The sequence below is a fragment of the Arachis hypogaea genome, chromosome 4, assembly GCF_003086295.3.
Source record: "Arachis hypogaea cultivar Tifrunner chromosome 4, arahy.Tifrunner.gnm2.J5K5, whole genome shotgun sequence".
Taxonomy (NCBI): domain Eukaryota; kingdom Viridiplantae; phylum Streptophyta; class Magnoliopsida; order Fabales; family Fabaceae; genus Arachis; species Arachis hypogaea.
The window spans coordinates 86,374,025-86,390,951 of NC_092039.1; the positions used below are offsets into that span (position 1 = coordinate 86,374,025).

The following is a 16,927-nucleotide window of genomic DNA, read 5'->3' on the forward strand; positions in this document are numbered from 1 at the left end:
TTTTTTAAGTGTTACATAAAATATTTATTGTAACATTTTTTAAGTGTTACAAAAAATATCTATTGTTACAAAAAATATCTATGGTAACATTTTCTAAATGTTACAAAAATTATCTATGGTAACATTTTTCTAAGTGTTACAAAAAATATCTATTGTAACATTTCTCTAAGTGTTACCATGAATGGTCTATTGTAACACTTTTCATAATATTACTATAGAATATCTTTTGTAACATTTTTACTAAATGTTATTAAATCTTTAGAAGAATGTTAGTAAAACTCTTTAGTTACATATGGTATATTTAACATTTGTTAAAATGTTACTAATACATATAGGTAACATTTTAATACGATTTAGTAATATTTTTTAAATGTTAGTAAAAGTCAATTATGTAGTAGTGATCCTCATCAGCAACAATTCACTCTTCATCAGAGTCTAACTCATCAAGACTATAGTCATAATCAAGACTTTTTCTAATTTGTTTTTTCTTTGCCAATCTTGAGTTTGTCATTACAAACACAACAACATTCATGGTTTAAGCCTTCAAACGATTTCTTCTTTTTGTGTGAACCTTTCAAAAGTATATAAAAGACATGAGTCAAAGAATAAGATAGAAATTAAAGAACTAACAACCAAATTTATAGAAAAAAATACAAATTATATTTAAATAATATCCATCTCGAAGGCACTCCAATTGCGTTCACATCTAGATAAGCTACATGTCAAATTCAAGACACGAATTATAAATTATTGAAGTTTTGTATGCTGATCCCCATAAGAATCCCACCATTGAGGCAGAGTTTTAGTAGAAATTGCATTCTGAGCTACTTTACTACCAAAAAACTCTTTTCGGGTCTTAAAATCTTCAAGTTTAACATCCATCTTAGTAATTAGATCTGGATTTCTTATCATCCATTCCATAGAAGCATAAAATTGCTTCTTCAACTCATAAGCAACTTTAAAATCATAACTATAACGAATTTGAGGATTCAAATAATAGCCTGCAATATGCAATGGTATAAGAATCGCGACTAATTAACCACTTAATTAATTAAATTAAATTACTCAAAATAGGATCCAAAAATTTAGAATGTTAATTAGAAAATTTAAATAGGATATTTGGACTCAGTAGATTTTTCTGAGTTGGAAAATGTAATTTTCTGCAGAAAATTACGTAAAAATACGTACCGTTAAATTAACTGGAAGTACCGGCTTAAATCTATCTAGTATTGTGCGAGAATGATAAAAACAATAGAAAAATTTAGAAAAATAATTGAGGTTGAAAACCGGGCACTAATTTTAGAGGTTTGGCCCAAAGTTGGGCCAAACTGACTAAAAACGCTAATGGTTTGGATCGGGCCCAAGTTGAGCCCAAGCCCAACATATATAAATGTGTAATTGAACCCAAATGAGCTCATAACACAAACACAATAGCAACTGCCAAGTGAGGAAGAGAGTGAGGGTTTCACAAAAGTACTATTCACATTCAGCTTCAATTGCTTGTATCTTGAGTTACGGTACTCCGATTCGCATTCTGTTTGCGGCCACGTGAAGCTCTTGCCGAGCCCGTCATTTCTATTTAAGTATTACTGGTAAGAAATCATGTTTCACACTCTCTTTCTCAGTCCTAACAATTTCCACATTTTTAGGTTTGGTTTTTGAGAGACTTTTGTGGTTTAGGGTGTTTAGGTATATATTGGGTTTTGCCCCAAAAATAGTTAGGTAAGGTAAGAATGTTTTAAACCCTTATGGATTTATATTTTGGTAAACCTTAGGTATTAATTATGATGAATTAACTGTGTATAGCTTGGAATTTATGATTGTTAGAGCTTTTGGATTGTGTATAGCGGCTTGATTGAACTTGAAAACTTGCGGAAGCTTGGTTGGGATCCAAATTTTGGTGTATAGTGCATATTGAGAATTGACCAAGGTATAGTTTCAGTTTTCTCTATGTAATATGTAATATTTCTGGACACTTAGGCTAGTGGACCATAGGATAGGATTGAAATTAATTGTTGATAATTGTGGTGTATGATGAATTTGATGATTTTGATGATTATGGTGAATGATAATATTGATGTATGATGTGGGATTTGGATAACGATGATTTTGAGGATTGTTAATGATTGATGAGGTTTGTTGATGTTGATAGAGGATTGTGGAATGATATATTGTGATGTTTATTATTGAGATTTGAGTTTACATGTAGAATTTGGTGTATGGAATGAATAAACAGTGTATGAATATGATTTAGGTACATTAGGTCTATTTTGAATGTGGAATAAGTGATTTTGGATTGAGAGTTTGGTAAAAATTTAGGTTTAGAGACTTTTGGTAAAAATGTATTTTTGGTGAAATTTGACGGATCATATCTTGAGCTACGGTTTTTGAAATTGAATGATTTTTGTATCAAATTAAAGATAATTTATAGAGCTTTAAAACAGTATAGATTTTGTAGAAATTAGAATTTTTTAGAAAAAGATATGATCGTTGGAAGTTGATGTCAAAAATCTGAATTCTGTGATGTTGCAAAATTTGTGATTTCTGGTTTGTGTGCGCACACACACTGCTGTGCGCGTGCTCCGTACAGTGGCTATATTTTGACTTGTGCGTACGCACACCCTGTATATTTTTGAACACATGCGTACGCCCACACATCGTGCGCACACACATGATGGGAAGTGCCTTCTGTTGGGTGGCATTCACACGTTTCTGTCCGTGTACTCAACAAGAAAAATTTTTCCTTCTGTGCGTATACACACCTCTATGCGTACACACACTTTGAGAAACTCTTCTGGGAGTGTGTACGCAAAAGCGTATGCGTACGCACACTACCCTTTTTTTTTCAATGAAACCTCTTTTTTAACTATTTTACCTTTCTGGCAACCTTGTAAACTTCTGTAACATTTATTTCAAATTCTTTAACTTGATTTTAGGCTTTGAAACATAGAGAAAACTATAAGTAGGTTAACTAGAGAATTTCCGGTAAAAAGTTTAGAAGACGGAACCTTAGTATTCTGAAGTACTGAGGGTGGATTAGCTGAGTGTAGTGGTAGAGTACTGTAAAGACAATTAGTATGATGACATTGCAGAATTGTGGACTTGATGATGCTTGAGACGAGTCTAGGACTTGGAGTGGACTGAGTACTGAAAATGAGTTCTAAAAACCACTAAATTACTGCTTTATACTGAGATTAATGAGACGCTATGCACCTGTCAGGGATGGTAGTTTAATCCTGCCTGTCGACATCGCGACGGCGGTGTAAGGGCTGTGGTTAGTCCCTCTTACGTTGAGATGTGAGGTCTGTGGCAAGAGTATCCCGCTCGCATCCTTTCGAAATCACAAGAGTGTGCAGGCACTATATCCTGGACTGTGTTTCGGGAATGATATCTCAGGGGGTTCCTATTCTGAGACCGAAAGGTGACATCTCCATAGAGATGTGACGGGTTGGTAGTTAAACTAACGATGTGATATCACAGCCAAATAGGACAGGCATTCATCATGTGCATCTTCTATATGTTTGTTTGCTTTGCCGACTTGAATTACTTGCCTAATTGTATAACATGATTAATTGCTTCTTGAATTTTTTGATATATATGCTATAAGTTACCCAATCTAAGCAACAAGATGAACCGCCAGTTGTCCAAACTCGAACAATCCCCAGCAACGGTGCCAAAAACTTGGTGCATGGAATTGTGATACACAACTCCAATACAACTAACAAGCAAGTGCACTGGGTCATCCAAGTAATACCTTACGTGAGTAAGGGTTGATCCCACGGAGATTGTCAGCTTGAAGCAAGCTATGGTCATCCTGTAAATCTCAGTCGGGCGGATTCAGAATGTTATGAGAGTTTAGATAATTAAAAATAAATAAAACTTAAAATAAGATAGGGATACTTACACAATTCATTGGTGGGAATTTCAGATAAGCGTATAGAGATGCTTTGTTGCTCCTGAACTTATGCTTTTCTATTGCCTTCATCCAATCATTAATACTCCTTTCCATGACAAGCTGTATGTTGGGGATCACCGTTGTCAATGGCTACCATCCGTCCTTTCAGTAAAAATGGTCCGTGACGTTGGGATTTTTGCCAGTAAAGAATTTCATAAAAACAGTCGCGTTGTAGATATAGTCTCTAAACCGACAGAAATCCCTTCATACAAACGTTTTGGTTGTCACAAGTAACAAACCCCTTAAAAATTGTTAACCGAGTATTCAAATCTCGGGTCGTCTTCTCAAGGAATTGCAGGGAAGTATATTCTTATTATTGGTTATGCAAAGGTATGTTTTGGGGTTTTTGGATCAAGGTAAAAAGTTAGAAAAGCAATGGCAGAGGGAATAAAATAATAACAATAAACATAAACTTTTGGTAAGGTATTAGAAATTGGAAGTCCAGACCGAATTATCCTTATCAATGATAATAAAAATTGAATCTCAATTTCACTTAGTTAACCCTTTCTTAAAGCAGAGGAAGGTCAAGTGACTAATTAGTTTGATCTTCAAATCCGAGTTAATTCCTAAGAAAAGATTGGGATTATTGAAGTTCAATTCAATTAGAGGAGATAACAATTATCAAATATGCTGTTGAATTGGATAACTCCTGAGTTACTGATTTCTTAACCAAAACCAAAAGGAAAGGAAATTGAAGCTACTAGAATAAAAATGTCTTCAGATTGAGAAGAACAATAACATAAATAAAAGAAAACAATATTAAACTGAAATATCTCAAATAACATTAATTTAAAAGAGTAAGCTGTAACATGGAAGAGTTCATAAATTAAATTGAGATAAATAAAAATAAAGAACCTGGGATTGAGAGTCACTCCTAAAACTAAGAGAAGTCCTAAATCCTAATCCTAAGTGAGAGAGAGGAGAGAACCTCTCTATCTAAAACTACATCTAAAACATGAAAGGTGAATTATGAGAGCCTGATGAGTCTCTGCAAGTTCCCTGACTTAATCTGTGTTTCTGGGCCGAAAATTGGGTTGAAATGCGGCCCAGAATCTCTACCAGCGACTTTTGTAATTCTGTAGATCGCGCATGTCACGCGTCCGCGTCGTCCACGCGACCGCGCCACTCAGCATTTTTTGTATCACGCGTCCGCATCGTCCACACATTCGCGTCGTATATGCAGCTTGCAATCCACGCGGTCGCGTCAGGCACGCGATCGCGTCACTCCGATTTCTTCCATTTCACGCGGTCGCGTGAGCCAGGCGACCGCGTGACTTCTCGCTGGTCACCTCCTCGATTCCTTGTGTTCCTTCTATTTTTGCACACTTCCTCTTCATCCTCTAATTCATTCCTGCCCTATGAAGCCTGAAACACTTATCACACAGATCAAGGTATCGAATAGTAATAAGAGAGAATTAAGATTAGCTAAATTAAGACCAAAGAAGCATGTTTTCAATCATGTAATAATTTTAGGAAGGAAATATAAATACATGCTAAATACATGAATAAGTGGGTAAAGATCATGATAAAACCACACAATTAAACACATTGTAAACCATAAAATAGTGGTTTATCAACCTCCCCACACTTAAACATTAGCATGTCCTCATGCTAAACTCGAGGAGACCAAATAAATGAGTAGGGAAAGGCAGGATTCATGCAATGCAACCTATGAATGTGAATGCAACTACATGCAAAGATGATTCTACTTTCTTGGTGAAAAAGCAAATAATTCTTTCAAGAACAGGTATGAATTGGATTTCACTAATTCAAATCACAAAATACAATACAAATAACTTGCAAGAAAAAGATAGCTCATGAAAGCAGGGAACATAGAATTGAGCACTGAACCCTTACTGGTAGTGTATATCATTATAACTCTCAAGTGTCTAGGGTCAATTCTCTCAATTCTCTACTAATCTTGCTTTCTATAGCTTGCTCTTCATCTAACAATTAACAAAATTTTAATGCACCAATACACAAATCAAGAGGTCTTTCAAGGTTTGTAATGGGGTTAGGGTCAAGGTAGGATTGTATTTGGCCAAGTGGACTAAAACCTGAATCCTTAATTAACATAAACTTTTCACATAACTTAAGACAATCCATTTAATTAAAATGCAAAATCTAACTTCCCATTAACTGTGCTTTCCACATGTTCATGCATCCTAACATTGAGTTTAGTACATATGCATTAATACCAACACTTACTTTGGGGCATTTTGTCCCCTTTTATTAATTGCTATTTTCTTTTTCTTTTTTTTTATTTTTCTCAATGCATATGATTAAAGTATTGAATGTAATAATATGTTCTCAACTATTATTTTGCACATTTTCACTAAAATATACAACACCCAATTATTCAAACCAAATAATTTCAAACCCAACTTCCCCACACTTAAATCATGAGCACTTTTACTAGTCTAAGCTAACCAAGGACTCAAATTAACGACATTATTGTTTTCCGCTTAGAGTTAGTAATGAGCTAAAGTAAAAAACAAATGGGTATATTAGGCTCAAATTGGTTTGCAAAGGATAATGAAAGGGTAAGGCCATATGGGTATGTAAGCTTAGTGAAACAAAGGCCTCAATCATATCAGTGCATGCATACATTAAACAATGGAAATATAGAATTAAGCAAGACAAAGATCACAATTTTAGAGAGAAAAACACACACCAAAAATAAAATATTGGTTGATAAAATGCAACCAATCAAATAGGCTCAAAATCTCACTGGTTTTGTGTGTTCAAGCTTTAAACCATGTTCCAAAATAATATTTCTTTCTTACAAGTTTTTCAAAAAGTTTTATTCAAATTAGTGAAATACTATAAGAATTTCTTGAAAAAGAGAATATTACTTCAACCAAGTGGTAAAATATGCACAAAATCAAGAAAATATGCAATCAGATATGCAAATGCAACAATGAACAAACAAATAAAATAAAAAATTTGGTGTTGAGTCAAGAAATAACTAACCCATGGAGATTGGTATCAACCTCCCCACACTTAAAGATTGCACCGTCCTCGGTGCATGCTGAGATGTGCAGGTGGACGGGTTGCTCCAACTGACGCTTGTAGATGGAGGTGTCTTGGTTGGAGATCTCTTGGTTCCTTTCCTTGCTGGTGTCTTGTCAGTGGCCTTCTCTTTTCCTTTCTTGGTACCCATGCTTAAGGAAGAAGAAAAAGGAAGAGTGTGAAATATAAAAACTAAGACCGGAAGGAAGGAAATTCAAGTGATAAGGAATGCCAAAGGAAAGATGATAGTCCATCTACATGGTAGCTACAACATGTAGGGAAGACAATAATAAAGATTAAAAATGGCAATTCAAAATAATTAGATGCAAGAGGGTAAAAACATGCAAATAATAGGCATGAGAAGCATAGCTCAAGCATCAAGTAATAAATGTGCCAAATTAAAGAGCATGTGTAATGATGACAATTGTGAATGATAATCCCAAATACATTGGGTGTGCAAGTTAAAATAGGGATGAAAATAATGTAATCCAAATGTATATGAGAGCCATAAGTAAATGTCAATTGTCAAATGTCTTCTCCGAGTAGCCACGTGCTCAAATAAAATAAGGCACTTATCCAAATAAAACTCCAACACCAACATGAAAATGCATGAAAAAGAATTGAAAAAGAAAAAGGAAAGAACAAATAAATACATTAAATTAAAGAGATAGAAGAGTAGAGGGGAAGAAGAAGAGAAAGAAAGAAAAAAGAAGGAAAGATAGAAGAAGTAAGGATTAGAAAAGAAAGGATAAGATAATTGGCACTAATCTGGATAGGTTGTGTGACGCTAGCGACGCGGTCGCGTGGGTGACGCGATCGCGTGGTGCACAATAAGGTCAGGTGACGTGGATGCGTGGGGCACGCGGACGCGTGGCCTGTTTTGTGCGACTGGCGCGAGTGCAGCATCGCGGTCGCGCAACTCTTTGTTCGAAACTCTTTTTGCCAAAAATCTGGGTGACGCGATCGCGTGGGGCATGCGATCGCGTGAGTGGCCATCATGGGGATATGACACGGATGCATGGGGCACGCGTTCACGTGGTGAGGCTTGGGCTTCCAGCACGAGTCCAGCCCAACTCCAGCTCAACTTTCGGCCATGCACCTGGTTGACGTCGATTTTCAGGTCACACGGCCGCGTGGGTGACGCGGTCGCGTGGGAGGCATGTTTCTCATGTGACGCGGACGCGTCAGCGACGCGGTCGCGTGGATTGATTTGTGCCATTAGCGCGCCTCCAGCCACGCTTTCGCGTGACTCTTTGTTCAACCTTATTTTCTTCCAAACGCACATACGACGCGGACGCGTCGGCGACGCTGTCGCGTTGCGTGCGAAAATCCCCTTTTTTTCATATCTGAAAAATAAAAAATACAGAATGTAGTGTTAATATGAATGTGATGCAAAACTCCAGATTCAATATAATAAAATAAAATAAAGCTCAAAAACAAATAAAACTAAATAAAAATGAAAAAGGAACGATCATACCATGGTGGGTTGTCTCCCACCTAGCACTTTTAGTTAAAGTCCTTAAGTTGGACATTTGGTGAGCTCCCTGTTATGATGGCTTATGCTTGTATTCATCCAGGAATCCCCACCAGTGTTTGTACTTCCAGTAACCTCTGGGATCCCAAACTAAGCATGTAAAGCCCTTAAGAAGCTTCAAACAGATTCTTAGGCTCCCGGGGTAACAAGTGTTAGAGCAGATTCCAGGATCCCAAATCTTGCTTTTACACCCATCTTTGTCGGGATCTGTATTTTTTCAACTGGGTGATAAGTAATTTGAATTCTCACTGTAGCTACCAAACAGCTTCCTAGACCCATTCAATTGAGCTTTACACCAACCTTTGTGTTTAAACTTAAAGCTTCCAACCATAATGAACCTTGCAGGGCAATTCTTACCACTGGCCATCTTCCTCTTACTCTTAATGTCACAAAGAGCTCTAAGTTGACCATCCGTCTCCAGTAACCCATATTCAAGTGGAATTAGAAAGCTAAAGGATATGAATTTTACCCATTTGAATGTTGTGAAGGATGATGGCAACTTAGGGGGAGGTATCTTCAATGAAATTGCAAGCTCCACTCCCTTGTGCTCTTGTCTGATAATTACCACCTCTTTGCAAGCTTCTTTAATTTCAACCTCTTCCTCTTGGTAGCTTTCTTCCAATTCAATCTTCTCTTCATTGCTTTCCAAGGGCATGGGAGGTTGTGCTTCTTCTTCTTGAATCTCCATTTCTTGATCAACCTCTTCCAAGTCTTCAACTGTGATATGCCTTGGAGGTTGTACACCCTCCTCAACATCAATTGCAACCGTCTTGGAAGGAGGCTCTATGTTTTGACTTTTCCATGGATGTTCAGCATCTCCTAAGTCTTCAACCAATTCTTCTTCTTCAATAATTCCGGCCTCCTCTACTTGTTCCAGTACAAAGTCATTGATGAGCGGATAATTTATACGCTTTTTGGCATTGTTTTTAGTATGTTTTTAGTATGTTTTAGTTAGTTTTTATTATATTTTTATTAGTATTTAGTTAAAATTCACTTTTCTGGACTTTACTATGAGTTTGTGTGTTTTTCTGTGATTTCAGGTATTTTTTGGCTAGAATTGAGGGACCTGAGCAAAAATCTGATTCAGAGACTGAAAAGGACTGCAGATGCTGTTGGATTCTGACCTCCCTGCACTCGAAGTGAATTTTCTGGAGCTACAAAAGCCTAATTGGTGCGCTCTCAACAGCGTTGGAAAGTCGACATCCTGAGCTTTCCAGCAATATATAATACTCTATACTTTGTCCAAGATTTGATGGCCCAAATCGGCGTTCCAAATCACCTCAAAACTGCCCGGCGTTAAACGCCGGAACTGGCACAAGAATGGGAGTTAAACGCCCAAACTGGCACAAAAGTTGGCGTTTAACTCCAAGAAAAGTCTCTACACATGAAAGCTTCAATGCTCAGCCCAAGCACACACCAAGTGGGCCCAGAAGTGGATTTTTATGTCATTTACTCATTTCTGTAAACCCTAGGCTACTAGTTCTCTACAAATAGGACCTTTTTGCTATTGTATTTTCATCTTTGGATCTTTGATCATCTTTAGATCTTTGAATCCTTTGATCATGTTCTGGGGGCTGGTCTCATGGCCGTGCTTAGACCTTGTTCTTATGTATTTTCAACGGTGGAGTTTCTACATACCATAGATTAAGGTGTGGAGCTCTGCTGTACCTCGAGTATTAATGCAATTACTATTGTTCTTCTATTCAATTCAGCTTGTTCTTATTCTAAGATATTCATTCAAACCCAAGAACATGATGAATGTGATGATTATGTTAGGCTCATCATCATTCTCACTTATGAACGCGTGCCTGACAACCACTCCCGTTCTACAAGCAAACAAGGCTTGAATGTTTATCTCTTGGATTCCTTAATCAGAATCTTCGTGGTATAAGCTAGAATTGATGGCAGCATTCAAGAGAATCCGGAAGGTCTAAACCTTGTCTGTGGTATTCTGAGTAGGATTCAATGATTGAATGACTGTGACGAGCTTCAAACTCCTGAAGGCTGGGCGTTAGTGACAGACGCAAAAGAATCAATGGATTCTATTCCAACCTGATTGAGAACCGACAGATGATTAGCCGTGCCGTGATAGGGTGCGTTGAACATTTTCACTGAGAGGACGGGATTGTAGCCACTGACAATGGTGATGCCCAACATACAGCTTGCCATGGAAAGGAGTAAGAAGGATTGGATGTAGACAGTAGGAAAGTAGAGAGACGGAAGGGATAAAGCATCTCCATTCGCTTATCTGAAATTCTCACCAATGAATTACATAAGTATCACTATCTTTATTTTATGCTTTATTCATATATCATTCATAACCATTTGAATCTGCCTGACTGAGATTTACAAGATGACCATAGCTTGCTTCATATCAACAATCTCCGTGGGATCAACCCTTACTCGCGTAAGGTTTATTACTTGGACGACCCAGTGCACTTGCTGGTTAGTTGTGCGAAGTTGTAAAATTATGTTTAGACCATGGTATTGAGCACCAAGTTTTTGGAGCCATTACCGGGGATTGTTTAAGTTGTGAAAGTTAGAGATCACAATTTCGTGCACCAAGTTTTTGGCGCCGTTGCCGGGGATTGTTTAAGTTGTGAAAGTTAGAGATCACAATTTCGTGTACCAAGTTTTTGGCGCCGTTGCCGGGGATTGTTTTGAGTATGGACAACTGACGGTTCATCTTGTTGCTTAGATTAGGTATTTTTCAGAGTTCTTAAGAATGAATTCTAGTGTTTCAAGGTGATGTTCTTATCATCACCAAAGCTGATTGATTCTCATCAATTTAGCTCTTGAATGCAATGTCCTGCTGAAGCTTGGCTAGCCATGTCTAATTCCTTTAGACTGAAGCTTTAGACTAACATTGCATGATTCCTGGAATTCTCATTAAGAATTTTGATATCTCTATTTTCTTTTTCCACTTAATTTTTGAAAAATCCAAAAAAATTACAAAATTATAAAAACAAAAAATATTCTCATGTTTCTTGTTGAGTCTAGTGTCTCATTTTAAGATTGGTGTCAAGTGCATGTTTCTATTCTTCTTGCATTCATTCGTGTGTCTTCATTAATCTTCAAGTTATTCTTGATGATTTCCTTGTTCTGATCTTTAAATTCTCTTGTCTTGAGTGTTTTGTTATTTTTCATATGCATTCTCATTTTGTTAGTGTCAATGGTATACAAACTGCTAAGTTTGGTGTCTTGCATGCATAGTTATTTGATTTTAGTTACATTTTGATTATTAAAAATCCAAAAAATTTTTAATTTGTGTCTTTTTAAGTCAATAATACAGAGAATTGAAGATTCAGAACATTCAGCAGAGGAATTACACAGAAAAAGCTGGGCGTTCAAAACGCCCAGTGAAGAAAGAAAACTGGCGTTTAAACGCCAGCCAGGGTGCCTGGTTGGGCGTTTAAGGCCCAAAAGGGTAGTGTTTTGGGCGTTAAACACCAGAATGGATACCATTCTGGGCGTTTAACGCCAGGATGGCACAAGAGGGAAGATTTTGTTTTTTAATTCAAATCTTTTTCAGGTTTTCAAAATTTTTCAAAATCAAATCTTTTTCAAATCATATCTTTTCAATAAAATCTTTTTCAAAATCAATTTCTTTCTATTTTCAAAAATACTTGCTATCAATTAATGATTTGATTCAACAATTCAAGTATGTTGCCTTTTCTGTTGAGAAAGGTTTAATGTTTGAATCATATCTTTTCTTGTTAGCCAAGTCATTAATTTTTAAAATCAAATCTTTTTAAATTATTTTTCAAATCATATCTTCTCAACCATATCTTTTTATAACTATATCTTTTCAATCATATATTTTTCTCACATCTTTTTCAAAATTAATTTTTCAATCATATCTTTTCGATTTCTAATTTCAAATCTTTTTCAAAAATCACTTGATTTCTTTCCCTCTCTTAGTTTTCGAAAATCATCAATCAATTTTTCAAAATATTTTTAAAAATCTTTTACTTTATTTTCGAAAATTTCTTCCCCTCTTCTCACATCCTTCTATTTATGGACTAACACTCCTCCTTATTACACAATTCGAACTCCATTTTTCTTGATAAGTTCGAATTCTTCTACCTTTTCCTTCTATTTTTCTTTTCCTCTGACACCTCAAGGGATCTCTATACTGTGACATAGAGGATTCCATATTTTCTTGTTCTCTTCTCTTTCATATAAGCAGGAGCAAAGACAAAAGCGTTCTTGTTGAGGCTGACCCTGAACCTGAAAGGACCTTGAAGCGAAAGCTAAGAGAAGCTAAGGCACAACTCTCTGTAGAGGACCTAACAGAAATCTTCAAAGAAGAAGAACCCATGGCAGCCGAAAACAACAACAATGCCAACAATGCAAGGAAGGTGCTGGGTGACTTTACTGCACCTACTCCCGACTTCTATGGGAGAAGCATCTCTATCTCTGCCATTGGAGCAAACAACTTTGAGCTTAAGCCTCAATTAGTTTCTCTGATGCAACAGAATTGCAAGTTCCATGGACTTCCATTGGAAGATCCTCATCAGTTTTTAGCTAAATTCTTGCAAATTTGTGACACTGTCAAGACTAATGGGGTTGACCCTGAGGTCTACAGACTTATGCTATTCCCTTTTGCTGTAAGAGACAGAGCTAGGATATAGTTGGACTCACAACCTAAAGAAAGGTTGAACTCTTGGGAAAAGCTAGTCAATGCCTTCTTGGCAAAGTTCTTTCCACCTCAAAAATTGAGTAAGCTTAGAGTGGAAGTCCAAACCTTCAGACAGAAGGAAGGAGAATCCCTCTATGAAGCTTGGGAAAGATACAAACAATTGATCAAAAAGTGTCCTTCTGACATGCTTTCTGAATGGAGCATCATAGGTATCTTCTATGATGGTCTGTCTGAACTGTCTAAGATGTCATTGGACAGCTCTGCTGGAGGATCTCTTCATCTGAAGAGGACGCCTGCAGAAGCTCAAGAGCTCATTGAAATGGTTGCAAGTAACCAATTCATGTACATTTCTGAAAGGAATCCTGTGAACAATGGGACGAATCAGAAGAAATAAGTTCTTGAAATTAATACTCTGAATTCCATATTGGCTCAGAACAAAATATTGACTCAACAAGTCAATATGATTTCTCAAAGTCTATCTGGAATGCAAAATACACCAGGCAGTACTAAGGATGCTTCATCTAAAGAAGAAGCTTATGATCCTGAGAACCCTTCAATGGAAGAGGTGAATTACATAGGAGAACCCTATAGAAACACCTATAATTCTTCATGGAGAAATCATCCAAATCTCTCATGGAAGGATCAACAGAGACCTCAACAAGGTTTCAACAATAATGGTGGAAGAAACAGGTTTAGCAATGGCAAGCCTTTTCCATCATCTTCTCAGTAATAGACAGAGAATTCTAAGCAGAGCCACTCTGACTTAGCAACCATGGTCTCTGATCTAATCAAAACCACTCAAAGTTTCATGACCGAAACAAGGTCCTCCATTAGGAATTTGGAGGCACAAGTGGGACAGCTGAGTAAGAAAATTACTGAACTCCCTTCTAGTAGTCTTCCAAGCAATACAGAAGAGAATCCAAAAGGAGAATGCAAGGCCATTAACATGACCCACATGGCCGAACTTGGAGAGGAGGAAGAGACAGTGATCACTACTGAGGAAGACCTCAATGGACGTCCACTGGCCTCCAATAAGTTCCCTAATGAGGAACCATGGGAATCTGAGGCTCACAATGAGACCATAGAGATTCCATTGGATTTACTTCTGCCTTTCATGAGCTCTGATGAGTATTCTTCCTCTGAAGAGGACGAATATGTCACTGAAGAGCAAGTTGCTAAATACCTTGGAGCAATCATGAAGCTAAATGACAAGTTATTTGGTAATGAGACTTGGGAGGATGAACCCACTTTGCTCACCAAAGAACTGGATGACTTGTCTAGGTAGAGATTATCTCAAAAGAGACAGGACCCTGGGAAGTTTTCAATACCTTGTACCATAGGCACCATAACCTTTAAGAAGGCTCTGTGTGACTTAAGGTCAAGTATAAACCTCATGCCTCTCTCTGTAATGGAGAAGCTAGGGATCTTTGAGGTGCAAGCTACAAGAATCTTACTAGATATGGCAGACAATTCAAGAAAACAAGCTTATGGACTTGTAGAGGATGTTCTAGTAAAGATTGAAGACCATTACATCCCTGCTGATTTCATAGTCCTAGAGACTGGGAAGTCCATGGATGAATCCATCATCCTTGGCAGACCCTTCCTAGCCACAGCAAAGGCTGTGATTAATGTTGACAGAGGTGAATTGATCATTCAAGTGAATGAAGAATCCTTTGTGTTTAAGGCTCAAGGATATCCCTCTGTTACCATGGAGAGAAAGCATGAAGAGCTTCTCTCAAAACAGAGTCAAACAGAGCCCCCACAGCCAAACTCTAAGTTTGGTGTTGGGAGGCCACAACCAACTTCTAAGTTTGGTGTTGAACCCCCACATTCAAACTCTAAGTTTGGTGTTGGGAGGTTCCAACATTGCTCTGAGCATTTGTGAGGCTCGATGAGAGCCCACTGTCAAGCTACTGACATTAAAGAAGCGCTTGTTGGGAGGCAACCCAATGTTATATTTATATAGTTTTCCTTTGTTATTTTATGTTTTCTGTAGGTTGATGATCATGGAAAGTCACAAAATCAATTGAAAAAGAAAAAACAGAATGAAAAACAGAAAGAAAAATAGCACACCCTAGAGGAAGACCTTGCTGGCGTTTAAATGCCAGTAAGGGCAGCAAATGGGCGTTTAACACCCAGTCTGGCACCATTATGGGCGTTTAACGCCAGAAAGGGGCACCAGATTGGCGTTAAATGCCAGGAAAAGGCAAAAAGCTGGCATTAAACGCCAGAAAGGGGCACCAGTCCGGCCTTTAACGCCAGAATTGGCATAGAGAGCATTTTTGCTTGCCACTTGGTGCAGGGATGACTTTTCCTTGACACCTCAAGATCTGTGGACTCGACAGAATCCCCACCTACCCCACCACTCTCTCTCTTCTTCACCCATTCACCAATCACCTCAACACCTCTTCCCCAAAACCCTTTACCTATCAAATCCCACTATTCTCTTCACCACTCACATCCACCCCTATATTAACCCATCTTCACCCCCTCATTTTCACACAACCTAAACACTACTTCTCCCTTTGGCCGAATAACAAAGCCATCTCCATCTCCTTCATTTCTTCTTCTTCTACTCTCTTCTTTCTTCTTTTGCTCGAGGACGAGCAAACCTTCTAAGTTTGGTGTGGTAAAAGCATTGCTTTTTGTTTTTCCAAAACCATTTATGGCACCTAAGGCCGGAGAAACCTCTAGAAAGAGGAAAGAGAAGGCAAAAGCTTCCACCTCCGAGTCATGGGAGATGGAGAGATTCATCTCAAGGGTGCATCAAGACAACTTCTATGAAGTTGTGGCCTTGAAGGTGATCCCCGAGGTCCCTTTCAAACTCAAAAAGAGTGAATATCCGGGGATCCGACATGAGATCCGAAGAAGAGGTTGGGAAGTTCTTACCAACCCTATTCAACAAGTCAAAATCTTAATGGTTCAAGAGTTCTGTGCCAATGCATGGATCACCAAGAACCATGATCAAAGTGTGAACCCGGACCCAAAGAATTGGCTTACAATGGTTCGGGGGAAATACTTAGATTTTAGTCCGAAAAATGTAAGGTTGGCATTCAACTTGCCCATGATGCAAGGAGATGAACACCCTTACACTAGAAGGGTCAACCTTGATCAAAGGTTGGACCAAGTCCTCATAGACATCTGTGAAGAGGGCGCTCAATGGAAGAGAGATTCAAGAGGGAAGCCGGTTCAACTGAGAAGGCATGACCTCAAGCCCATGGCTAGGGGATGGTTGGAGTTTATCCAACGCTCAATCATTCCCACTAGCAACCGGTCCGAAGTTACTATAGACCGGTCCATCATGATTCATAGCATCATGATTGGAGAAGAAGTAGAAGTTCATGAGGTTATAGCCCAAGAACTTTATAAGGTGGCGGACAAGTCCTCTACCTTGGCAAGGTTATCCTTTCCTCATCTCATTTGTTACCTCTGTTATTCAGTTGGAGTTGACATAGAGGGAGACATCCTCATTGATGAGGACAAGCCCATCACTAAGAAAAGGATGGAGCAAACAAGAGATCCCACTCATCATGAAATCCCTGCGATACCTCAAGGGATGCACTTTCCTCCACAAAACTATTGGGAGCAAATCAACACCTCCCTAGGAGAATTGAGTTCCAACATGGGACAACTAAGGGTGGAGCACCAAGAACATTCCGTCCTCCTCCATGAAATTAGAGAAGATCAAAGAATCATGAGAAAGGAGCAACAAAGACAAGGAAGAGACATTGAGGAGCTCAAGCACTCCATAAGATCTTCAAGAGGAAGAACAAGTCGCCATCAC

At 38.1% G+C, this 16,927-nt stretch overlaps 1 non-coding gene across 1 annotated transcript; it reads right to left on the reverse strand.

Annotated features, from left to right (window-relative positions):
* Window positions 1–13,225: 13,225 nt before the first annotated feature.
* LOC112798504 (small nucleolar RNA R71) lies at window positions 13,226–13,333 on the reverse strand. Its single transcript, XR_003200114.1, has one exon. It is a non-coding gene; the product is annotated as a small nucleolar RNA R71 (small nucleolar RNA).
* Window positions 13,334–16,927: the final 3,594 nt, after the last annotated feature.